The sequence below is a fragment of the Ranitomeya variabilis genome, chromosome 1 (assembly GCF_051348905.1).
Source record: "Ranitomeya variabilis isolate aRanVar5 chromosome 1, aRanVar5.hap1, whole genome shotgun sequence".
NCBI lineage: Eukaryota > Metazoa > Chordata > Amphibia > Anura > Dendrobatidae > Ranitomeya > Ranitomeya variabilis.
Genome location: NC_135232.1, coordinates 346730497 through 346756958, shown reverse-complemented (window position 1 = coordinate 346756958; position 26462 = coordinate 346730497). Strand labels below are relative to the sequence as shown.

The 26462-nt window shown below is 44.5% G+C and overlaps 1 protein-coding gene across 2 annotated transcripts in view; it reads left to right on the top strand.

Moving 5' to 3' along the window:
• LOC143818455 (protein FAM240B-like) overlaps positions 1-26462 on the top strand; it is a 105560-nt gene that overhangs the window by 9888 nt on the left and 69210 nt on the right. The window contains exon 1 of one of the 2 annotated variants that reach the window (XM_077299758.1): positions 24020-24054. The exons of the other annotated variant lie outside the window; for it this stretch is intronic. The gene's annotated coding sequence lies outside the window, so the exon portion shown is untranslated. Of the gene's footprint in view, positions 1-24019; positions 24055-26462 lie in introns of those variants that run through there. 2 annotated transcript variants of the gene reach the window in all.

Here is a 26462-nt window from a genome sequence, read left to right as displayed (position 1 = left end):
CCCCAGGGCCCCTCATGTTACAACGGTGTGTCTGACGTTGGGTGTGCACCACCACCGCCAGAGACACTACATTGTACTATGAGGGACCCAGTAGCAATGCCGTCAACCAAAAGCGAGCACACCCACCTCTTCAGACAAACAGCAGTCTCACGGGTGCTTGCGCCAAGTCGCGATACCACGGCCCCGTGTGGGGAGTTTGGCCATTTAGGGAGGTGTAAACATGTCGTATGCTGTACAATCAGCTGCAGCAAATTAGACATTAGAAAAGTAATTCACAGGCAAGAGCCTTTCATAGGAAAGCTAGGTGTCGGCCGGGCAAGGTGGGGCAAAAGATTTCGAAATCCAGTTGTGGTTCATTTTAATGAATGTTAGATCGTCAACATTTTGGGTAGCCAGACGAGTCCTTTTTTCGGTTAATATTGAACCTGCAGCACTGAATACTCTTTCTGATAGGACACTTGCTGCCGGGCAAGCAAGCTCCTGCAATGCATATTCTGCCAATTCTGGCCAGGTGTCTAATTTGGAGGCCCAGTAATCAAATGGGAATGACGGTTGAGGGAGAACATCGATAAGGGATGAAAAATAGTTAGTAACCATACTGGACAAATGTTGTCTCCTGTCACTTTCAATTGATGCAGCAGTACCTGTCCTGTCTGCGGTCATAGCAAAATCACTCCACAACCTGGTCAGAAAACCCCTCTGTCCAACGCCACTTCTGATGTGTGCACCCCTAACACTCCTAGTCTGCTGCCCCCTGGAGCTCGTGTGAGAACGATCACGTGCGCTGTGTGCTGGGAATGCCTGAAGCAAACGGTCAACAAGAGTTGATTGTTTGGTTGCTAATATTAGTTCCAAGTTCTCATGTGGCATAATATTTTGCAATTTGCCTTTATAGCGTGGATCAAGGAGGCAGGCCAACCAGTAATCGTCATCGTTCATCATTTTCGTAATGCGTGTGTCCCTTTTTAGGATACGTAAGGCATAATCCGCCATGTGGGCCAAAGTTCCAGTTGTAAAATCTCCGGTTGTGATTGGTTGAGGGGCAGTTGCAGGCAAATCTACGTCACTTGTGTCCCTCAAAAAACCAGAACCCGGCCGTGACACGCAACCAATTTCCTGTGCCCCCGGGAAAGGTTCGGCATTAAAAATATACTCATCCCCATCATCTTCCTCGTCCTCCACCTCCTCTTCGCCCGCTACCTCGTCCTGTACACTGCCCTGACCAGACAATGGCTGACTGTCATCAAGGCTTTCCTCTTCCTCTGGTGCAGACGCCTGCTCCTTTATGTGCGTCAAACTTTGCATCAGCAGACGCATTAGGGGGATGCTCATGCTTATTACGGCGTTGTCTGCACTAACCAGCCGTGTGCATTCCTCAAAACACTGAAGGACTTGACACATGTCTTGTATCTTAGACCACTGCACACCTGACAACTCCATGTCTGCCATCCTACTGCCTGCCCGTGTATCCTCCCACAAATAAATAACAGCACGCCTCTGTTCGCACAGTCTCTGAAGCATGTGCAGTGTTGAGTTCCACCTTGTTGCAACGTCTATGATTAGGCGATGCTGGGGAAGGTTCAAAGACCGCTGATAGGTCTGCATACGGCTGGCGTGTACAGGCGAACGTCGGATATGTGAGCAAAGTGCACGCACTTTGAGGAGCAGGTCGGAGAACCCAGGATAAGTTTTCAATAAGCACTGCACCACCAGGTTTAAGGTGTGAGCCAGGCAAGGAATGTGTTTCAGTTGGGAAAGGGAGATGGCAGCCATGAAATTCCTTCCGTTATCACTCACTACCTTGCCTGCCTCAAGATCTACTGTGCCCAGCCACGACTGTGTTTCTTGTTGCAAGAACTCGGACAGAACTTCCGCGGTGTGTCTGTTGTCGCCCAAGCACTTCATAGCCAATACAGCCTGCTGACGCTTGGCAGTAGCTGGCCCATAATGGGACAACTGGTGTGCAACAGTGTCATCTGCCGATGGAGTGGTTGGCAGACTGCGTTCTGTGGAAGAGCTGTAGCTTCTGCAGGAGGACGAGGAGGAGGAGGAGGAGGGGGTGCGAACGCCTACAGCCAACTGTTTCCTAGACCGTGGGCTAGGCACAACTGTCCCTAAATTGATGTCGCCTGTGGACCCTGCATCCACCACATTCACCCAGTGTGCCGTGATGGACACATAACGTCCCTGGCCATGCCTACTGGTCCATGCATCTGTAGTCAGGTGCACCTTTGTACTCACAGATTGCCTGAGTGCATGGACGATGCGCTGTTTAACATGCTGGTGCAGGGCTGGGATGGCTTTTCTGGAAAAAAAGTGTCGACTGGGTAGCTCGTATCGTGGTTCAGCGTACTCCATCAGGGCTTTGAAAGCTTCGCTTTCAACTAACCGGTAGGGCATCATCTCTAACGAGATTAGTCTAGCTATGTGGGCGTTAAAACCCTGTGTACGCGGATGCGAGGATAAGTACTTCCTTTTTCTAACCAGAGTCTCATGTAGGGTGAGCTGGACTGGAGAGCTGGAGATCGTGGAACTTTCGGGTGTGCCGGTGTACATGGCAGACTGAGAGACGGTTGGAGACGGTATTGTTTCCGCCGGTGCCCTAGATGCAATATTTCCTCCTACAAAACTGGTGGTTCCCTGACCCTGACTGCTTTTGGCTGGCAAAGAAACCTGCACAGATACTGCCGGTGGTGCAGAAAATGGTGGCCTTACAGTGACGGAAGGGATGTTGCGTTGCTGACTAGCTTCATTGGCCGAGGGTGCTACAACCTTGAGGGACGTTTGGTAGTTAGTCCAGGCTTGAAAATGCATGGTGGTTAAGTGTCTATGCATGCAACTAGTATTTAGACTTTTCAGATTCTGACCTCTGCTTAAGCTAGTTGAACATTTTTGACAGATGACTTTGCGCTGATCAGTTGGATGTTGTTTAAAAAAATGCCAGACTGCACTCTTCCTAGACTCGGATCCCTTTTCAGGGATTGCAGACTGAGCTTTAACCGGATGGCAACGCTGTGCTCCAACAGGTTTTGGCTTTGACACGCGTTTTGGGCCAGATACGGGCCCGGCAGATGGAACCTGTTGCGATGTTGATGCCTGCTGCGGCCCCTCCTCCACCTCCGCTTCTGAACTACTGCCGCCTGCACCCTGTTCCCCCAATGGCTGCCAATCGGGGTCAATAACTGGGTCATCTATTACCTCCTCTTCGAGCTCGTGTGCAACTTCGTCTGTGTCACTGTGTCGGTCGGTGGTATAGCGTTCGTGGCGGGGCAACATAGTCTCATCAGGGTCTGATTGTGGATCTGTACCCTGAGAGGGCAATGTGGTGGTCTGAGTCAAAGGAGCAGCATAGTACTCTGGCTGTGGCTGTGCATCAGTGCACTCCATGTCAGAATATACTTGTAATGGGCATGGCCTGTTAAATGTTTCACTTTCTAAGCCAGGGACGGTATGTGTAAAGAGCTCCATGGAGTGACCCGTTGTGTCGCCTGCTGCATCCTTCTCTCTTGTTGTAGTTTTTGCTGAGGAGGACAAGGAAGCGACTTGTCCCTGACCGTGAACATCCACAAGCGACGCGCTGCTTTTACATTTACCAGTTTCGGAAGAGGAGCCAAAAGAGCTAGAGGCTGAGTCTGCAATGTAAGCCAAAACTTGCTGTTGCTGCTCCGCCTTTAAAAGCGGTTTTCCTACTCCCAGAAAAGAGAGCGTTCGAGGCCTTGTGTAGCCTGACGACGAAACTGGCTCCACAGCTCCAGACTTAGGTGGAATATTTTTATCCCCACGACCACCTGATGCTCCACTACCACTACCATCATTACCAGCTGACAATGAACGCCCACGACGACCTCTTGCACCAGACTTCCTCATTGTTTTAAAATCTTAACCAAAGTAACTTTATTTGTTGCTGTCAAACAACTTACACGGTGAGCTATAACTTCAGTATGATTTCAATATCCCTTAACAGGTTGGTGAGACCACAAGGAAAATCAGGCACAATGTTACACACTCTGTTTTCTGTGGCACAAAATCACAGAGATGACACACACGCAGGACTGTCACTCAAGCACTAATGTCAATATTAATCTCCCACCTAATTTATTTTTTTTTTTTTCTCAGGGAGACTTTAGAAACCAAATAATATTAAAAAAAAAAAAAAAAAAAAAGGCTTTCTATGGCCCACAATTAGAGAGAGAGAGGTGGCACACCCAGGAGTCAAGACTGGCGCACAAGCTGAAAGGGCAATATTACTCTCCCACTGTTTTTTTAAGTTTTTTTTTTATTTCAGGGAGACTTTAGAAACCAAATAATATAAAAAAAAAAAAAAAAAAAATAGGCTTTCTATAGCCCACTGAATGAGAGAGAGAGGTGGCACACCCAGGAGTCAAGACTGGCACACAAGCTGAAAGGGCAATATTACTCTCCCACTGTTTTTTTATGTTTTTTTTTTTTTTTTCAGGGAGACTTTAGAAACCAAATAATATTTAAAAAAAATAATAAATAGGCTTTCTATGGCCCACTGAATGAGAGGGAGAGAGGTGGCACACCCAGGAGTCAAGCCTGGCACACAAGCTGAAAGGGCAATATTACTCTCCCACTGTTTTTTTATGTATTTTTTGTTTTTTAAGGGAGACTTTAGAAACCCAATAATATTTAAAAAAAAATAAATAGGCTTTCTATGGCCCACTGAATGAGAGGGAGAGAGGTGGCACACCCAGGAGTCAAGCCTGGCACACAAGCTGAAAGGGCAATATTACTCTCCCACTGTTTTTTTATGTATTTTTTGTTTTTTAAGGGAGACTTTAGAAACCCAATAATATTTAAAAAAATAAATAAATAGGCTTTCTATGGCCCACTGAATGAGAGGGAGAGAGGTGGCACACCCAGGAGTCAAGACTGGCACACAAGCTGAAAGGGCAATATTACTCTCCCACTGTTTTTTTATGTTTTTTTGTTTTTTTTTCAGGGAGACTTTAGAAACCAAATAATAAGAAAAAAAATAAATAAATAAATAGGCTTTCTATAGCCCACTGAATGAGAGATAGCACACACAGCAGTGGCACACAAGCCCTGACTGAGGCCAATATTTTTCTCCCACTGATTGATGTAGTGTTTTTGTGTTGAGGTAGATTTTAGAACACAAATCAAGGAAAAAAAAAAAAATGCTTTCTATGGCCCACTGAATGAGAGAGAGGTGGCACACCCAGGAGTCAAGACTGGCACACAAGCTGAAAGGGCAATATTACTCTCCCACTGTTTTTTTATGTATTTTTTGTTTTTTAAGGGAGACTTTAGAAACCCAATAATATTTAAAAAAAAAAATAAATAGGCTTTCTATGGCCCACTGAATGAGAGGGAGAGAGGTGGCACACCCAGGAGTCAAGCCTGGCACACAAGCTGAAAGGGCAATATTACTCTCCCACTGTTTTTTTATGTATTTTTTGTTTTTTAAGGGAGACTTTAGAAACCCAATAATATTTAAAAAAAAAAATAAATAGGCTTTCTATGGCCCACTGAATGAGAGGGAGAGAGGTGGCACACCCAGGAGTCAAGACTGGCACACAAGCTGAAAGGGCAATATTACTCTCCCACTGTTTTTTTATGTATTTTTTGTTTTTTAAGGGAGACTTTAGAAACCCAATAATATTTAAAAAAATAAATAAATAGGCTTTCTATGGCCCACTGAATGAGAGGGAGAGAGGTGGCACACCCAGGAGTCAAGACTGGCACACAAGCTGAAAGGGCAATATTACTCTCCCACTGTTTTTTTATGTTTTTTTTTTTTTTTTTTCAGGGAGACTTTAGAAACCAAATAATAAGAAAAAAAATAAATAAATAAATAGGCTTTCTATAGCCCACTGAATGAGAGATAGCACACACAGCAGTGGCACACAAGCCCTGACTGAGGCCAATATTTTTCTCCCACTGATTGATGTGGTGTTTTTGTGTTGAGGTAGATTTTAGAACACAAATCAAGGAAAAAAAAAAAAATGCTTTCTATGGCCCACTGAATGAGAGAGAGGTGGCACACCCAGGAGTCAAGACTGGCACACAAGCTGAAAGGGCAATATTACTCTCCCACTGTTTTTTTATGTATTTTTTGTTTTTTAAGGGAGACTTTAGAAACCCAATAATATTTAAAAAAAAAAATAAATAGGCTTTCTATGGCCCACTGAATGAGAGGGAGAGAGGTGGCACACCCAGGAGTCAAGCCTGGCACACAAGCTGAAAGGGCAATATTACTCTCCCACTGTTTTTTTATGTATTTTTTGTTTTTTAAGGGAGACTTTAGAAACCCAATAATATTTAAAAAAAAAAATAAATAGGCTTTCTATGGCCCACTGAATGAGAGGGAGAGAGGTGGCACACCCAGGAGTCAAGCCTGGCACACAAGCTGAAAGGGCAATATTACTCTCCCACTGTTTTTTTATGTATTTTTTGTTTTTTAAGGGAGACTTTAGAAACCCAATAATATTTTAAAAAAAAAATAAATAGGCTTTCTATGGCCCACTGAATGAGAGGGAGAGAGGTGGCACACCCAGGAGTCAAGACTGGCACACAAGCTGAAAGGGCAATATTACTCTCCCACTGTTTTTTTTTTTAAGGTTTTTTTTTTTTTTTCAGGGAGACTTTAGAAACCAAATAATATTAAAAAAAAAAAAAAAAAAAATAGGCTTTCTATAGCCCACTGAATGAGAGATAGCACACACAGCAGTGGCACACAAGCCCTGACTGAGGCCAATATTTTTCTCCCACTGATTGATGTAGTGTTTTTGTGTTGAGGTAGATTTTAGAACACAAATCAAGGAAAAAAAAAAAAATGCTTTCTATGGCCCACTGAATGAGAGAGAGGTGGCACACCCAGGAGTCAAGACTGGCACACAAGCTGAAAGGGCAATATTACTCTCCCACTGTTTTTTATGTTTTTTTTTTTTTTAAGGGAGACTTTAAAAACCCAATAATATTTTTTTTAAAAAATAAATAGGCTTTCTATGGCCCACTGAATGAGAGGGAGAGAGGTGGCACACCCAGGAGTCAAGACTGGCACACAAGCTGAAAGGGCAATATTGCTCTCCCACTGTTTTTTATGTATTTTTTGTTTTTTAAGGGAGACTTTAGAAACCCAATAATATTTTTTAAAAAAAATAAATAGGCTTTCTATGGCCCACTGAATGAGAGGGAGAGAGGTGGCACACCCAGGAGTCAAGACTGGCACACAAGCTGAAAGGGCAATATTACTCTCCCACTGTTTTTTTATGTATTTTTTGTTTTTTAAGGGAGACTTTAGAAACCCAATAATATTTTAAAAAAAAAATAAATAGGCTTTCTATGGCCCACTGAATGAGAGGGAGAGAGGTGGCACACCCAGGAGTCAAGACTGGCACACAAGCTGAAAGGGCAATATTACTCTCCCACTGTTTTTTTAGGTATTTTTTTTTTTCAGGGAGACTTTAGAAACCAAATAATATTAAAAAAAAAAAAAAAAATAGGCTTGCTATAGCCCACTGAATGAGAGATAGCACACACAGCAGTGGCACACAAGCCCTGACTGAGGCCAATATTTTTCTCCCACTGATTGATGTAGTGTTTTTGTGTTGAGGTAGAATTTAGAACACAAATCACGGAAAAAATAAATAGGCTTTCTATGGCCCACTCAGTGAGAGATGGCACACACAGGGATGGCACTGTAGCAGAAATGCCAATCTTAATCTCCCACAAAAAAAACAAAAAAAAAACAGGGACTGTCCTACAATTACTATCTCCCTGCAGTAATGTAAGCCAGGTATGGCAGGCAGCAATAGGAGTGGACTGATGCACAAATTAAATAAAAAGTGTGGACAAACAAAAAAGATAGCTGTGCAGAAAGGAAGGAACAAGAGGATATGTGCTTTGAAAAAAGCAGTTGGTTTCCACAGTGGCGTACACACAGCAATACAGCTATCACGGAGCCTTCTAGGGCAGCCCAATGAGCTACAGCGCTGAGGGGAAAAAAAAAAAAAAATAGCTTCCACAGTCCCTGCACACCGAAGGTGGTGTTGGACAGTGGAAATCGCTGCAGCACAAGCGGTTTGGTGGTTAGTGGACCCTGCCTAACGCTCTCCCTGCTTCTGACGAAGCGGCAGCAACCTGTCCCTAAGCTCAGATCAGCAGCAGTAAGATGGCGGTCGGCGGGAACGCCCCTTTATAGCCCCTGTGACGCCGCAGACAGCAAGCCAATCACTGCAATGCCCTTCTCTAAGATGGTGGGGACCAGGATCTATGTCATCACGCTGCCCACACTCTGCGTTCACCTTCATTGGCTGAGAAATGGCGCTTTTCGCGTCATTGAAACGCGACTTTGGCGCGAAAGTCGCGTACCGCATGGCCGACAAGCACAGGGGTCGGATCGGGTTTCATGAGACGCCGACTTAGCCAAAAGTCGGCGACTTTTGAAAATGATCGACCCGTTTCGCTCAACCCTAGTGCATATGGCATATACAGTGTGTGTGTTTAGTGCATATGGCGTATACAGTGTGTGTGTGTGTGTGTGTGGTGCTTATGGCATATACAGTGTGTGTGTGTGTGTGGTGCATATGACATATACAGTGTGTGTGTGTGTGTGTTATCCAAAAAGTATCATTTCTCCTTGCGGAGATTGACATGCTAAGCATGCCGAGATGAGGAGACTTGAAACCATGTGGGTGTGGTGTGACGGTGTTCCTCTGGTGGTACCATGCAAGAGGCTGGTGCCACCAGCAGTTTCCATATTGAGACACCCATCACTTGGGTGTCCCAATATGGCGGTCGGTGAACTTCTGCTGCTTGGAATTCTGGGATCCTGACACATCTGGACGGAACAGGATGTGAAGACATTACAAGGTAAGTATATATTAAGATAGTCAGTGAGGCCCTTTCTCTCTTTCCTGTAGTGTGTAAGCCCTTTCGGTCAACGAGGTTCTCTCTCTCTCTTTCTTTCTCCTATAGAGTATAAGCCCTTAAGCAAGGTCCTTTTTGTCTCTTCTGTAGCATGTAAACTCTTATGATTACCAGGTTCTGTAAGCTGTTATGGTCAGCAGGGTTCTTCCCTCCCCCCTCGCACATGCATTTTATGAGCAATTAGATGTTTCCCAGTATTGAGATTTGCACACATTTTTTTACACAAATTGAATATTTGGTAGAATTAAGCAAAGTCAAATTTCAAAAGATGTAAAGTTTGCTTTCTGAATTTAACAGATTTTTATTTAGTGCTAAAACACTTTTTGATGTGATGCTTTTTGTAATTTTGAGATAACAGATAAAGCACTAGTTTACTATCTCAAACCTGAGATAATAAGCGAATGCATTAGCTAATATCATGATATGAATTTGGTATCTTTGGAGCCACAAATTAATCATCTCGGTCCCGTCTGCTATACTAATGTATCTGTGTCCACAACAGCAAGTAAGGGAGATACCGAGCTAAAGAGGAAAAAATCTGTTTCAAAACTGTGAGAGCTCATAGAGAAAGTCTGTGAGTCCTGCTTCCCCCTCACACACAGAATGACTGACAGCTTGCTCGGTATGCTCATGCAGCGCCCCAGAGTCCTGGTCGTGCAGTATTGTCGCTCTCCCACCAGGGGGAGTGATGGTACGTCTGATGGCACTAAAGGAGTTCACCTGACCAGGTATCACAGTCACACACTACACTTCACACTCCAGCCACCAGGGGGAGCAAAGGGTTCTATGTATTAGGCCACTCCTCACTCTCGGGTAAAACTGGAGGTTGGATAGGAAGTTCGAGGAGAACGCTACTGGGTGAGACCCAGGAAAGACCTGTCAGGCAGGCAGGGAGAGAAGGAGGAACATCTGAGCTGCAGACAGAGGTCCCTGTCAGGGGCGGGATCCTGGCACAGACTGAGCGAGAGATAGAACATTACGGAGCTGCGCCTGCACCTCATTGCGGCAGCATCTTAAGAAAGGACAAGAAGCGAAGTATATTGTGGAGAAGTGAGAAACGAGATCACAGCACAAGGAGATAACACCGGGAGGAGTTCTGCCTTAAGATCGGCAACATCCTTCTGAGGCGCGTAGCCGGTGGCCGGAACACCGAGGGAGTAACAGGCTCTATGCATTACTTCAAACTATGGCAGGACAGTTAATTCCAAGTTGGCTGCCCAACCTTTAACCTAATGAAGACAACGGAGGCAAATTGTGGGAGAGGGGCGTCTCTAGAGTCCCTATAAAATAGCTCCAGGCCTACCCCGTCATTCGGGTCGTCTTATCCATATCATCTGGGGGACGTAGAAAGAGAATATCAGAAACATACATGACAGTTGTGAGGACTATCCCGTGGTGCTTAGCAGGGAGGTACTACAACACCCAGGCGCTAGTAGGTAGGCTACTGATTTCCACCTGCAAAGGGAACTCTGGATGTGCCTTCGGACCGGCCGGATTCAGCCAGCCCTGTTAGCAGTGCTCTGGATTGTGGATGCTGAAGTCTACAGTAAAAGGTAAAGAGACTGCAACCCTGTGTCCTCGTTATTTACTGCGACCTACACCATCATCATCCACCTTACTGGGAAGCCCTGGGGACATACTTCACCTGTGGGAAGGTATACCATCTGGCTGCCATTCCCTCACCCCAGTGGACCCCTAGCAGCATCGGTCATCCTGACCGAGTACCACAGGTGGCATCACGAACACTTGACAAACTACATCCTTTAATTGAGCGCCCCTTAGCAAGGCCACGGACCGGGTCGGGCCACCGTGACATCCCCAGAACCGAGACAGAAGGGACCCGGTACCGAGTACCCCACTGCTCTGTGCCTGGGGGCGATCCACTCATACTAGAAAAGCCATCTATCACTGTGTGAAGATGGGGGGAGAAAACAGAATGCTTGGCTTTTTTTTCATGCCATGCCTGTCGCCCCTTCCAGTCAGCTGTTTCCAGGACGTACAATGGACAGAAGTGAACAATTTTAAGCTTGAAATGTCATTTGAATACATTCTGTAATAGGGTAAAAGGGATTGTCCAGGCTTGTAGTACAAGTCTGGAGTCACTCTATAGAACTGTAGACATGTGAATCCTGTAGGGATATGTGCTCACTCAGCAGCTATGGAGGTGGGCACAGGAGGCAGTTTTCATGCAATAGTCCAGGCAAGTTTATTTCACTTCATAAACCACTCCGGGAAACAAAACAAAACAGCCCCTTTTCTGGCACAAAGTGAAAATAAAACTGAAAACAAATAGTCCATGTGGTATTGCAGGTCCACCCACTCAGGTCAGTGCCTTTAGCAACACACTGAAGGTAAACTCAAACTGCAGGAAAATAGTCCATATAGCCCTGCGAGTCTGCCCGTTCAGGTCAGTGTCCTTCACAACACACACTGGAGGTCTTCTCACCTCCAGCCACAGACACTGAATGAGAGACTTTGCCTCCATTTTCTCTGCCAAACCACACCCCTGGGATATGTGTGCGGTCATTCATACCCATCTCTTATGACCGCTCATAAAACTCAGCCCTGGAATGGCCCAAATACCTCTCTCAGCACTATAGGTGCTGGCGCATACTTCTGAGCTCACATCATCACAGCTAACAGCCGTGGTGACACATATCTCCCCTCAAGGACTTGTCTGGTGGCCATCTTACATACCCTCTCCCTCTGCTCAAAGCCGGGGGGCTTGGCACCTTCTGCCAATAAACAGTGGACTCTCGACAGAGCGTCAGCATTTCCATACAGTTTCTATGACCTACTGTATATTCCACATGAAAGTTAAAATCCTGAAGTGCTAGGAACCACCTGGCCAATTGGGCATTGTTCCCTTTTTAGTCCTTTTTAGTCCCTCGTCAACTTCAGTGGGGCATGGTCTGACACCAGTCTGAACTTCCTGCCCAAGAAGTAGTACCTTAGAGAGTCCAATGCCCACTTGATGGCTAAACATTCCTTCTCCACTATGGAATAGATTTTCTCACTGGATGAAAACTTCTGGCTAAGATACATGATGAGGTGCTCTTCCCCGTTCACCTCTTGAGATAAGACAGCACCCAGCCTGACATCCAACACATCCATTTGGATCACAAACTCCTTGAAGAAATCCAGTGCAACCAGCACCGACTGTTTGTACAGGGCCAGCTTCAGTTCCTGGAAGGCTGTCTGTTGTGAACTCTATTTTTGGGCTCCCTCTAGTGGTCACAAGCGGTACTGTGTAGTGTTGTCTTTCTGCAGGTTGCAGCATCAGCTGGTTCGTTATCCTTGGTTGGTTTCCTATTTAGCTCACCTGGATACTCAGTTCCTTGCCTGCTATCAATGTATTCAGTGCTCTTCAGATTCCTTGTGTCTACCTTGCTCTCAGTCTCTCCAAGACAAGCTAAGTTTTTGTTTGATCATTTTTTGATTATCAGCGTTCATTATGTTTTTAGTCCAGCTCGCTAAAATGTGATTTCCTCGCTTGCTGGTTGCTCTAGGGGACTGAGTTTCTCCCCCCACACCGTTAGTTGATGTGGGGGTTCTTGAAATCTCAGAGTGGATATTTTGTAAGGGTTTTTTACTGACTGCATAGATTCCCTTTTCTATTTTCTGCTATCTAGTATTAGTGGGCCTCATTTGCTGAATCTGCTTTCACCCCTGTGTATGTGCCTTCCTCTTACCTCACCGTTATTATTTGTTGGGGGCTTCTATATCTTTGGGGATTATTTCTCTGGAGGCAAGAGAGGTCTTTCTTTCTCTCTAGGGGTAGTTAGTTCCTCAGGCTGGCTCGAGACGTCTAGGATTTTTTAGGCACGTTCACCGGCTACTTCTAGTGTGTTTGGATAGGTTCAGATTTGCGGTCAGTCCAGTTTGCCACCTCCCTAGAGCTTGTCCTATGTTTGTTACTTAGCTGGAGTAATTTGTGATCCTCAACCACTAAGGATCATAACAGTATAGCAGGCCAAAAAGTGTTTAATGCATCGCAGAAGTGGGATAAAAAGAAGACCTGAGTACATTTTTTTTCTTTTTCCTCCCGCTTTTCCTTTGCTGCAGCCTGTTTAGCTTCTTTCATTTCCTTGAACTCTGGGTGGTTTTGAGCTCAGCTGCAGACATGAATGTTCAGACTCTGACTTCTAGTGTGGATCATCTTACTGCACGGGTGCAAAGTATTCAGGATTTTGTTATTCATAGCCCTATGTCAGAACCAAAGATACCCATTCCTGAGTTGTTTTCTGGAGATAGATCTAGGTTTCTAAATTTTAAGAATAATTGTAAGTTATTTCTATCTCTGAGACCTCGTTCCTCTGGTGATTCCGCTCAGCAAGTTAAAATTGTTATCTCCTTGTTGTGTGGCGACCCTCAAGATTGGGCTTTCTCTCTGGCGCCAGGAGATCCTGCATTGCTTAATGTAGATGCATTTTTTCTGGCTCTTGGACTGCTTTATGAGGAGCCTAATCTTGAGAATCAGGCAGAAAAAGCATTGCTGGCTATCTCTCAAGGTCAGGATGAAGCAGAGGTGTATTGTCAAACATTTCGGAAATGGTCGGTGCTTACTCAATGGAATGAGTGTGCCCTGGCTGCAAATTTCAGAGAAGGTCTTTCTGAGGCCGTTAAGAATGTTATGGTGGGGTTTCCCACCCCTACAAGTCTGAGTGATTCTATGGCTTTAGCCATTCAGGTTGATCGGCGTTTGCGGGAGCGCAAATCTGCTCATCCTTTGGCGGTATTTTCTGGACAGAGACCTGAGTCTATGCAATGTGACCGAACTCTGACCAGAATTGAGCGACAAAGCCATAGACGTCAAAATGGGTTGTGCTTTTACTGTGGTGATTCTACTCATGTTATCTCAGCATGCTCTAAACGCTTTAAAAAAATCGCTAAACCTGTCACCATTGGTACTATACAGCCTAAATTTATTTTGTCTGTTACTTTGATTTGTTCTTTGTCGTCCTACCCGGTTATGGCATTTGTGGATTCGGGTGCTGCCCTGAATCTGATGGATTTGTCATTTGCCAGGCACTGTGGTTTTGTCCTGGAGCCTTTGGAATTTCCTATTCCTCTGAGGGGAATTGATGCTACGCCATTGGCTGAGAATAAGCCTCAGTATTGGATGCAAATGACCATGTGCATGACTCCCGTACATCAGGAGGTGATTCGCTTTCTTGTTCTGCATAATTTGCATGATGTTGTCGTTTTGGGTCTGCCATGGCTGCAAGCTCATAATCCAGTTTTAGATTGGAAAGCTATGTCTGTGTCAAGTTGGGGTTGTCAGGGAATTCATGGCGATACTCCGTTGGTGTCTATTGCTTCTTCCACTCCTTCTGAGGTCCCTGAGTTTTTGTCTGACTACCAGGATGTATTTGATGAGCCCAGGTCCAGTGCCCTGCCCCCTCATAGGGATTGTGACTGTGCTATAAATTTAATTCCTGGTAGTAAATTCCCTAAGGGACGACTTTTTAATTTGTCTATACCAGGGCATGCCGCGATGCGGAGTTATATAAAGGAGTCTTTGGAGAAGGGACATAATCGCCCATCCTCTTCCCCTCTTGGTGCAGGATTTTTTTTTGTGGCCAAGAAGGACGGTTCTTTGAGACCTTGTATAGATTATCGTCTTCTGAATAAAATTACAGTCAAATTTCAGTATCCTTTGCCACTATTGTCTGATTTGTTTGCTCGGATTAAGGGTGCCAGTTGGTTCACCAAGATAGATCTCCATGGTGCGTATAACCTTGTGCGCATTAAGCAGGGAGATGAATGGAAAACAGCATTTAATACGCCCGAAGGCCATTTTGAGTACTTGGTGATGCCTTTTGGACTCTCTAATGCTCCTTCTGTGTTTCAGTCCTTCATGCATGACATCTTCCGAGAATATCTGGATAAATTTATGATTGTTTATCTGGATGACATTTTGGTCTTTTCTGATGATTGGGAGTCCCATGTGAAGCAGGTCAGGATGGTGTTTCAGGTCCTGCGTGCTAATGCTTTATTTGTGAAGGGCTCAAAATGCCTCTTCGGAGTACAGAAGGTCTCCTTTTTGGGTTTTATTTTTTCTCCTTCTACTGTGGAGATGGACCCAGTCAAGGTCCAGGCTATTCATGACTGGACTCAGCCCACGTCTGTTAAGAGTCTTCAGAAGTTCTTGGGTTTTGCTAATTTTTACCGTCGTTTCATCGCTAATTTTTCTAGCGTGGTTAAACCTTTGACGGATTTGACCAAGAAGGGTTCTGATGTGACTAATTGGTCTCCTGCGGCCGTGGAGGCCTTTCGGGAGCTGAAGCACCGGTTTTCTTCAGCTCCAGTCTTATGTCAGCCAGATGTCTCTCTCCCCTTCCAGGTCGAGGTTGATGCTTCTGAGATTGGAGCAGGGGCTGTTTTGTCGCAGAGAAGCTCTGATGGCTCTGTGATGAAGCCATGTGCTTTCTTTTCAAGAAAGTTTTCGCCTGCCGATCTGAATTATGATGTTGGTAATCAGGAGTTGTTGGCTATGAAGTGGGCATTTGAGGAGTGGCGACATTGGCTCGAAGGAGCTAAACATCGTGTGGTGGTCTTGACTGATCACAAAAATCTGATTTACCTTGAATCTGCCAAGCACCTGAATCCTAGACAGGCTCGTTGGTCGTTGTTTTTCTCCTGTTTCAACTTCGTGGTCTCATACCTGCCTGGTTCGAAGAACGTGAAAGCTGATGCACTTTCTAGGAGTTTTGTGCCTGACTCTCCGGGAGTTTCTGAGCCGGCTGGTATTCTCAGAGAGGGAGTGATTTTGTCTGCCATTTCCCCAGATTTGCGACGAGTGCTGCAGAAATTTCAGGCGGATAGACCTGACCGTTGTCCACCAGAGAGACTGTTTGTCCCGGATAGATGGACCAGCAGAGTTATTTCCGAGGTTCATTCTTCGGTGTTGGCGGGCCATCTTGGGATTTTTGGTACCAGAGATTTGGTGGCTAGGTCCTTCTGGTGGCCTTCCTTGTCGCGGGATGTGCGTTCCTTTGTGCAGTCTTGTGGGATTTGTGCTCGGGCTAAGCCTTTCTGTTCTCGTGCCAGCGGTTTGCTTTTGACTTTGCCTGTTCCGAAAAGGCCTTGGACGCACATTTCCATGGATTTTATTTTGGATCTTCCAGTATCTCAGAAAATGTCTGTCATCTGGGTGGTGTGTGATCGTTTTTCCAAGATGGTCCATTTGGTGCCCTTGCCTAAGTTGCCTTCTTCCTCCGATTTGGTTCCTCTATTTTTTCAGAATGTGGTTCGCTTGCACTGCATTCCTGAAAATATTGTGTCTGATAGAGGATCCCAGTGTGTGTCCAGGTTTTGGCGGACGTTTTGTGCTAAGATGGGCATTGATTTGTCTTTTTCGTCGGCCTTCCATCCTCAGACTAATGGCCAAACCGAGTGAACTAATCAGACGTTAGAAACTTATTTGAGATGTTTTGTTTCTGCTGATCAGGTTGATTGGGTGACTTTTTTGCCTTTGGCCGAGTTTGCCCTTAATAATCGGGCTAGTTCTGCTACTTTGGTTTCGCCTTTTTTCTGCAATTCTGGTTTCCATCCTCGTTTTTCCTCGGGTCAGGTTGAGCCTTCTGACTGTCCTGGGGTGGATTCTGTGGTGGATAGGTTGCAGCAGATTTGGAACCATGTGGTGGACAATTTGAGGTTGTCACAGGAGAAGGCTCAGCGCTTTGCCAACCGCCGCCGCGGTGTGGGTCCCTGACTTCGTGTTGGGGATTTGGTGTGGCTGTCTTCTCGGTATGTTCCTATGAAGGTCTCCTCTCCTAAATTCAAGCCTCGCTTCATCGGTCCTTATAAGATCTTGGAAATCCTTAGCCCGGTGTCTTTTCGTTTGGATCTCCCAGCATCGTTTGCCATTCATAATGTGTTCCATAGGTCTTTGTTGCGGAGGTATGTGGTACCTGTGGTTCCTTCTATTGAGCCTCCTGCTCCGGTGCTGGTCGAGGGCGAATTGGAGTACGTGGTGGAGAAGATTTTTGTTGTGAATTAGACTTTTTTGGCTCCCTCTTGTGGTTACTAGTGTTATGACTCTGGGATTTCCTTCCCTCAGTCTGCACCCAGCTGGGTCGTTACTTCAGGGGTGTTGCTATATAAACCTCCTGGAACCTTAGTCCAGTGCCTGGCATCGGTGTTATCAGACACATTCTGTTTGCTCCTGTTTGCTGGTCCTGGTTCGTGCAAAATTAAGCTAAGTCTTGCTTCTTTGTTTTTTGGGTTATTTGTTTGCTATCATTTTTGTCCAGCTTGTACTAAATGTGATTCTTGACCTTGCTGGAAGCTCTAGGGGGCTGGTGTTCTCCCCCCGGGCCGTTAGACGGTTCGGGGGTTCTTGAATTTCCAGTGTGGATATTTTTGATAGGATTTTTTGCTGACCATATAAGTTATCTTTCTATATTCTGCTATTAGCTAGTGGGCCTCTCTTTGCTAAATACCTAGCTCATTCTTATGTTTGTCTTTTCCTCTTACCTCACCGTTATTATTTGTGGGGGGCTTCTATCCAACTTTTGGGGTATTTCCTCTGGAGGCAAGAAAGGTCTTTCTTTTCCCTTCTAGGGGTAGTTAGCTCTCCGGCTGGCGCGAGACGTCTAGGATCAACGTAGGAACGTTCCCCGGCTGCTGGTATTTGTGGTGCTAGGATTAGTTATATGGTCAGCCCAGTTACCACTGCCCTATGAGCTGGTTTTCTGTATTTACAGACTTAGCATTATTCCTGAGACCCTCTGCCATTGGGGTCATAACAGATTTTGGATTCTCGTATCTCTAGACGGAAGCTTCAGTATTTGGTTAAGTGGAAGGGCTATGGTCAGGAGGATAATTCCTGGGTTGTCGCCTCTGATGTTCATGCGGCCGATTTGGTTCGTGCCTTCCACGCGGCTCATCCTGATCGCCCTGGGGGTCTTGATGAGGGTTCGGTGACCCCTCCTCAAGGGGGGGGTACTGTTGTGAACTCTATTTTTGGGCTCCCTCTAGTGGTCACAAGCGGTACTGTGTAGTGTTGTCTTTCTGCAGGTTGCAGCGTCAGCTGGTTCGTTATCCTTGGTTGGTTTCCTATTTAGCTCACCTGGATACTCAGTTCCTTGCCTGCTATCAATGTATTCAGTGCTCTTCAGATTCCTTGTGTCTACCTTGCTCTCAGTCTCTCCAAGACAAGCTAAGTTTTTGTTTGATCATTTTTTGATTATCAGCGTTCATTATGTTTTTAATCCAGCTCGCTAAAATGTGATTTCCTCGCTTGCTGGTTGCTCTAGGGGACTGAGTTTCTTCCCCCACACCGTTAGTTGGTGTGGGGGTTCTTGAAATCTCAGAGTGGATATTTTGTAAGGGTTTTTTACTGACTGCATAGATTCCCTTTTCTATTTTCTGCTATCTAGTATTAGTGAGCCTCATTTGCTGAATCTGCTTTCACCCCTGTGTATGTTCCTTCCTCTTACCTCACCGTTATTATTTGTTGGGGGCTTCTATATCTTTGGGGATTATTTCTCTGTAGGCAAGAGAGGTCTTTCTTTCTCTCTAGGGGTAGTTAGTTCCTCAGGCTGGCTCGAGACGTCTAGGATTTTTTAGGCACGTTCACCGGCTACTTCTAGTGTGTTTGGATAGGTTCAGATTTGCGGTCAGTCCAGTTTGCCACCTCCCTAGAGCTTGTCCTATGTTTGTTACTTAGCTGGAGTAATTTGTGATCCTCAACCACTAAGGATCATAACAGCTGTCTTAGCTTCTGGAGACCACTTAGCCATAGCTGACTTTGTCCCTTTCAGGAGGTCTGTCAGAGAGGCAGATACCATGGCGAAGTTTGGAGTAAACCAATGGTAATATCCAACAATCCCCAGGAACGCCCTGACCTGCTTCTTTGAGAGGGGTTGGGGCCAGCCCTGGATCTCCTCAACATTATTTATCTGGGGCTTTACTTCGCCCCTGCGTACAACACAGCCCAAGTATGTCACTTCCTCCATTCCCAAGGCACATTTTTTCGGGGTTTATAGAAAATCCTGCCTTCCATAGAGCATCCAGTACCGCCTGCTCTTTGCTCAGATGGCTCCCCCAATCCTGGCTGAAGATCACAATGTCGTCCAGGTAGTAAGTTCTTCTCTACTACACACTCACTATGAAGACTCTGCCTCTTGCCAACACACTGCACTCATATTTAGCCTATCCATACACCAGATATAGAGTACGAATCAATGCACTTGCCAAAGCATATTTTAGCACCTATTTTCTCCATGAAGGTTGCAAAATAGGGTACGCTATTACAAAATATATTTAAATGACATTCTAAATTAAAGATAGAAAAAAGTTTAATGACTCTTCAAGACCCATTTTGATGGGTCTATTATCTGTGTTCATAACATTGCTCATTCCTGATTATAAAGTTAGTGTAAAAATCAAATATTGAAAAATCTGCTCTTATATATCTTGAAAGTGGAACTTTATTTATTTTGCAATACAAAGTAAAAACCTGAGGTTTCAGCCTACGCTAGACCTGCATCCAGCAGATTGCCTTTAAGAATACATATGAGGGCTGTGGTGAAGTACTGTACAGGAGGAGCAATATAAATCGCTGGTGGCTAAATATGCCGCCAATTACCTGATCAATGTTGAAAATTTTCATTAGCTGGGTAATCAAATCTTTCATGCTGGCATAAAAATCATTGTCAGCAGCATATTGCCCCCTGTAAAAGGGGGTTGTGTTGCCAAGAACATAAGGCTGTATGGGGCAAAATGTTCTTATTAGCAATTGTTCTTCCAAATTCAGTTTTAGTTGGCTAAGCAACAATCAACTTGTATATGTTATAAATTATTATTATTCTTTGCTTATATAGCACCATCATATTACACTGTACTTTACAGACATTATCATCACTGTCCCTATTGGGGCTCACAATCTGAATTCCTTATCAGCATCTCTTTGGAGTTTGGAAAGAAACCAGAGTACCCAGAGGAAACCCACACAATCACAGTGAGAACATACAAACTGCTTGCAAATATTGTCCTTTGTGGGATTTGAACCAAGGACTACAGCGCTGCAAAGCAACAGTGCTAAACACTGAACCACTGTGCTGCACTGGGGTTTTGGCCTGAATAGCTGAGCCTGTAAGTTTGTTCTTAAATGGAGATGGTGATATTCCTTTTTGAGAATTGAGTTTAGAACCAATCTATCTGTCGTAGGCTACATGCATGTAAGAGAAGTTGTCAATATTCCTAAAAAACCTCAGCGCTGTGCTTCATTGGTGAGAGAAGACTGCCACCTACCATCCAAAAGGGACCATGCATAGCAACTGGAATAGAATGAGTTGCAGGGAGAACGAGTTTGGATATAACACCAAGTCAGGTGCCAGTGATGATGAGATTCATGAATATGAAAAATCTGCATGCTAGGAAGCAAAAAGGACCAGATGTGCACAGGGGAGGATGCTGCCACCGTGGTGACAGACCACAGTAAGGCGTGTATGCCAGTGGGTCGCAGTACGGTCTGAGACAAGACATGAGCGACGCCAGACCAGAACCGGAGTTCCGACTATGCCACTCAAGACCCAACTTCCAGACCTGCGCCAGTCAAGTCCCAGAACTCAGATGACACCAGCTGGGTACTGGAGCCCAGACCTCATCCCTTCGGACATGAGAGACACCCACTGATGGTCAAGCACCAAAGATCTGTGAAGAGCCATCACCCAAGAGAGAACTTAAGCGGTGGTGAACAGACAACGCAAGTGAGCCGGGCTGTCTCTTCCAGCACTCATAAATGGCACAGGAGTTGGCCTGGGCTAGCATAGCGTACAGGGTGGGGTCATGTAACGGAAGCACAATGTGCTTTGGTAGAATTTGTCAGGAGGACTTGAGGCCTAGCAAGAAGAACCAGCAACCCCCACTAGTGCAATTGCTTCAGGAGAAGCCAACACAGCAGCTTCCACGGGAACAGGTGTATCACCATGTTAGAAGGACATAAGCATAATCCCTTAGAGACTTCGTTAATGTTCCATAACTACTGCAAGTTCCCACCATATCGGAGGAAATACTGTAAATAGTTCATTGGCTGTTCCCGACTGGTGTCAATTTCTGTGTTGCATCCGGTCACCTGCTTTACATGTACACGTTGAGTATTTTGTGAGTTTTTTACCTCCAGTATTTGTAAGCCAAAATCAGGAGTGGAACAATCAGAGAAAAAGTATAGTAGAAACAAGCACCACTTCTGCATTTTTCACCCCCTCCTGGTTTTGGCTTACAAATACTGAAGTAAAAAAACTCCCAAAATACTCATCGTGCTCATGTGGCATTCGAGTAGCAGACAGTTTTCAACACAATTCTGGTGTAGAATTGCTTGAAACGCCACAAAATTTGGCATTTTTTGATTTTTTTACACTAGTCAGCATTTGAAAGATGCACTAAATTCATTAAAAAAATGTACACCTCTTAATGAATTTATCATATCTTATTCCACTGCTCCCTTCACTAAGATTGGCATACAAAATGATGGTCTTAATGAATCAGGGCTTTTGTTTTAGTGATCAACTCAATGGGTTAAGGGCAGAAGAAGAAAACATTTAAAAATAAAATTAGAAAAAGAAAAACAAAATTCTTCCATATATATTAATAAATCATGTCACAAAAATAGGGCACTTAGTCATTTTTCATATGGTGTTGTGCAACTGGTTCACTCATACGTTTGGCACAAGTTCTATATGTCAGTGTACAGTCACCCAGAAATATTCCGGTATTAAGCATACTGTAGAGTGCTGCAATAAAGTTCATAACAGCTTATTCAATCAATGTTCCAACAAGTGTGACAGGTTTGTGGTATAGATAATATCGAAACTGAAAAATAAGTAAAATGTCAACTTACAATGTCAGCGAGTGACATATCATCCCGCAGAAAAACCTTTTGCGTTGTCTGCCATGTCTGACCTGACATTAGCTGCCTGAGAATCTTTTGCAGTTAGAATATTGTACAACATTTACACAAAAGACACATCGGTGCCATTTTCTGCTGCACCCACAAACTGAAAATTCTACCAAGCAAGAATGGCAAAAAATAACATAGGGTCTTTTTCTTCAAAATGTTTACATCAGCTTTCTGGTGTAAAAAAAACCACTTGTCTTGAAATTTTTGCGGTATTTTGCATTTCCATGCCAGATTTAGCCAGCTGTGAAAATGGGCTGAGGAGGAACTGTGGTGGGATGGGGCGTGGCGTCGCCCATCCATCAAGTTCAATAAAACTGACTGTAGTACCATTTCTGGCTATGCACACAGAAACACATGTCACAGTGAGGATGCACCAAATTCAGTTACTCTTCAGTCTTAATGAATTTGGTGCATCGTACTCCGGCGAGCCCTTCATTAAGAGCGGTGTGTGCAATGCCAGTCTAAATGAATCAGACCCAAAGTATTATACAGTATAAGATCAGTGTTAATGCATAAGCCATCTTTATCAATACTCTGGGGTATATAGAACATCTGTCAAAATTTACATAACCTACTTGGTTAAAATTCATTGTTTTATATTACATTTCAGCAACGTATTTTTATATTTTTCTTAGATAACAATTGTTATATAGTCATTATAGTAATAGCTATCATACTAGAACACATTGACAATAACACAGTTGACTCCTCAACCCAAAATAACATAGATGTACCGGATTGCAGAGATTCTCAGCTATATTACGGTATATACAAGTAGGTGCCTTTTGCGTTTAACAGCACTGGCAAGAGCTAAGCTCCGATTAGCCACCACAACATTGCAATAAAATGAAATAAGAGGCGATCAAAACACTGTACCTATCCCAAACTTGCATTAGTAAAAAAGTCAGGTCAGGGCACAAAAAATGAGCCAGAGATACCAAAAAATGAAAAATATATATATATTTTTAACAAATTTCCAAATTCATTGTCACCACTTAAATTAAAGAAAAAAACTATTCATGTTTGTCTTTTGCATATGTGTACTGACCTGGATAATCATATTGACAGGTTAGTTTTACGACACAGTGAATATGGTAAATAAAGAAAACATAAAAACAATTGTGGAATTGCACTTTTTTGCGATTTCAAGGCACTTGGAATTTTTATTTCCTGTTTTCCTGTACACTATGTACAATGAATAGTGTCATTCAAAAGTCCCACAAAAAAAGTGATGTCTCTTGGAAGAAGTGGAGGAAAAATAAAAACAAAATTGCTATGTGATTGTAAGGGAGTGGAGAGGGGAAGATGAAATTAGCCAATGCTCCACAGCACTCACAACCAAATGCCACCACCCACTGGTTGAGCTAGACAGACGGGAACGGAAAGATGGGAAGAATAATCCCGGAGGAAAGAGTTTGAAGGGGGCCGGGGTCAGATGACAGCTGTAGTGCAGTTGCTAAATATAAAAGGCCGGGATGTTGAAGCGGGAACTCATTTAGCGCCAAGACGTGAGGAGGGGGAGAAGCATTATCCATGCAAACAGCTTGTGAAATCCCCGGAGTAGAGTCACCTACAAAAGACTGGATACCAAAGCAGGCAAGACATCATTGGTCAAGCACTGAAGTCCACACGTTGCCAGTCGAGACCTGACATCCAGACTTCGCCAGTCAAGATCAAAAAACACCATAAGAGGAAAAAACCTCCACTAACTTCTAGAAAAAAAAAAAACAGTACACAGGTAAAGGTGCTTACCTGTCGCGGCCTCCAAACAAGTGCACTATCAAGGTGCAGCGGACCAAAGTTAAGATGGCAACTACATAGGTGCAATAATACCGATGAGGCAGCCAGCCTACAATCAGGGATTGGCCGCTTGCCACACCAGTGCAGACAAATAAACTGTATGTGGCGTGTTCACACAGAAATGCAAAGCATCTGACTAAAAGCCTATTAGTGACGCCATATGGCGGGCTTAATCAGTGCTGACTAATGCATCCTGTGTGAACAGCGGCCACAGTATACAGAGCCAACTAGGGTCCAACTGCACCCCAAAAGATATAAAGTGCACAAAAACATAATAATGCATGCAAGGTATTGGTTTATATTATGGCCACAATACTTAAGCCGGCAACCCGCGTCAAGGGTCCTTGTATCTTGCCGGTCCTACTCTAAACAAAAAACACCATAAGAGGAAAAAACCTCCACTAACTTCTAGAAAAAAAAACAGTACACAGGTAAAGGTGCTTACCTGTCGTGGCCTCCAAACAAATGCACTATCAAGGTGCAGCGGACCAAAGTTAAGATGGCAACTACACAGGTGCAATAATACCGATGAGGCAGCCAGCGTTTTACCTGCAGATTTTTAGGAATCTGCGTGGAAAAATCCACGGCAGATTCCGCAACATGTGCACATAGCCTCATTGTTCCACTGCTGTTTCTGCATTACAAATACTGATGTGAAATACTGAACATGTGAACGAGACCTAATAGTTTAAACCACTTAAAAAATTGCAGTGAAAAATGCTGTTGCAATATCTGCAGCTTTTTTATTCTTTCATTGCTTTCTACAGGTGAAAACACACTGAAAGAAGTGACACGCTACAGATTTAAAAAGCGCTACAGTTCTGAAATCGAGTCAGAAAACAAACAAGCGCCTGCAGGAGATTTCGGAAATCTCATATGTTTTGCTGGCACTTTGAAAAGCAGCTTTTCGCCATGTTCATATGCAGAATTTTTGCAGCTTTTTCTTCTGCAAAGCATTTTACAGCACAAGCAAAAACTGAGATTTTCAGAAATCTCCTGCACACCCTTTTATTTCACAACTGCAGCCTTTTTTAAATCTGCAGCATGTCACTTTGAGCAATTTTTTTCACCCGCAGAAAGCATTGAAAAAGTATAAAAAATGCTGCAAATGTTGCAACGTTGTTTTTTGCTGCGTTTTTGGTGAATAAAACTAACTTTATTAAACATGTACTGTAGACAAAATGCATACTGTAAAAAACGAACAGCAAAAGCTCTAAGGGTATGTGCCCACAATCAGTAAACGCTGCGGGTCGGCTGCTGTGTACTTGTACAGCGTCCAACCCACAGCGGCCAGATGTTACAGTATAGTGGATGGGTTTCAAGAAATTCCATCTCTACCATGCATGCACTGACACCCGCACCTCACCTGCAGAGACGGACATGGGGCGCGTCTGTCCTGACCCCAGCATGCCAATTTATCTGGCGTAGACGCGAGTCTCCGCAAGAGAAATCTCACCCGTGCAATGTATAGGACGCGGTGATTCCACCCGTTTCAATGAACACATGCGGAATCACCTGTGTTCAAAAGATGGCAGCACTTTGGATGCAGCACATGTCCACTGCGTTCAAAGGGCTGCCATTTCCGGATCCTCTGCACATACCCTAAAAAATGAGTGCTTTGAAAGCAGTGTTTTTACTGCCAAGAGTGCAGGTTTTGGCTGCAAAAAAAAAAATGCACCAAAAACTCTGATTCCTATGCACACCTGTACTATATACAGTATGTGTATGGTTTACCCTTATTATTTCACATGGGAATTCATTTATTTCTATATAATAAATGCCCTGATTCAGCAGACAATATTCCTGTCTTGTGTCATCCAGACAGTAGTGACAGGAGGTTGCCCTGTCAGATTAAAAGCAGTGACTTAGTGACTGTGGTCAGAGCCTATGCTGATCCCTGCTGTATGTGACTGTGAAACCTGATCCTACAGCAATCAGCACAGAGCTCCAGGACCACAGTGAGTAAATCACTGCACTGAAGGGGTCTCAAGGGGGTTTTTGGAGAGATGCTCTGGGGCTACAGAGCAATGCACAGCATTACTCACTGCTGAACACCCTCTGGGCACTTCATACAGGGGCTGCAGATGCAGGGAGCCCCCTTTGCAGCCTGTGCCAAACGCCGGCCCTGACTATAACTAGATTTAGTTTTTGCATTAGACAAATAGTGTCGGTTGACTATCACTGCATATTCATTGTCTGTGTCCAAGTAACCTGCTTACATCCTAAAGGAGCTAAAATTGTTTGTTTATTAGGGCATGTGGATGTAATATAGGGGAGATTCCTGCTTTGGATACCCCTTATTATTAGTGTTGAGCATTCCGATACCGCAAGTATCGGGTATCGGCCGATACTTGCGGTATCGGAATTCCGATACCGGGATTCCGATACTTGCCGCGTATCGGATACCGGAATCGGAAGTTCCAAGATTCAAAATGCAGAAATTCAGCCAATGAGAATGATTCCAAGTGTGGGCACATCCTGTTTAGCATGGAGGGCATGAAAGTACTGGTAAGGCTGTGATTGGCTGCTGAAATGATGTCATGCTGCAGTTTAAAAGTCGCTGGCGCCATTTTGCGATCACTCTGCTGTGAATTCAGTTAGTGACAGGACGCTGTTTGCTGACTGAGGGACAGTTTAGAGATAGCGATTTGCTTCTTTGTGCTTTCCAAAGGCTAATTTAGCAACCGCTGTGTTCACCTACTATTCACCTTGCTTTTGCCTTGTAGCGCTGTTTTCACAGCGATCTGCAAGGTCTGTGTGTGTGTGTGTGTGAGTGCAGCCCACTCTCTAGTCTGAGTGCAGCCACATAGGCCATCCATAGCTGGTTGTATTCAGTTCA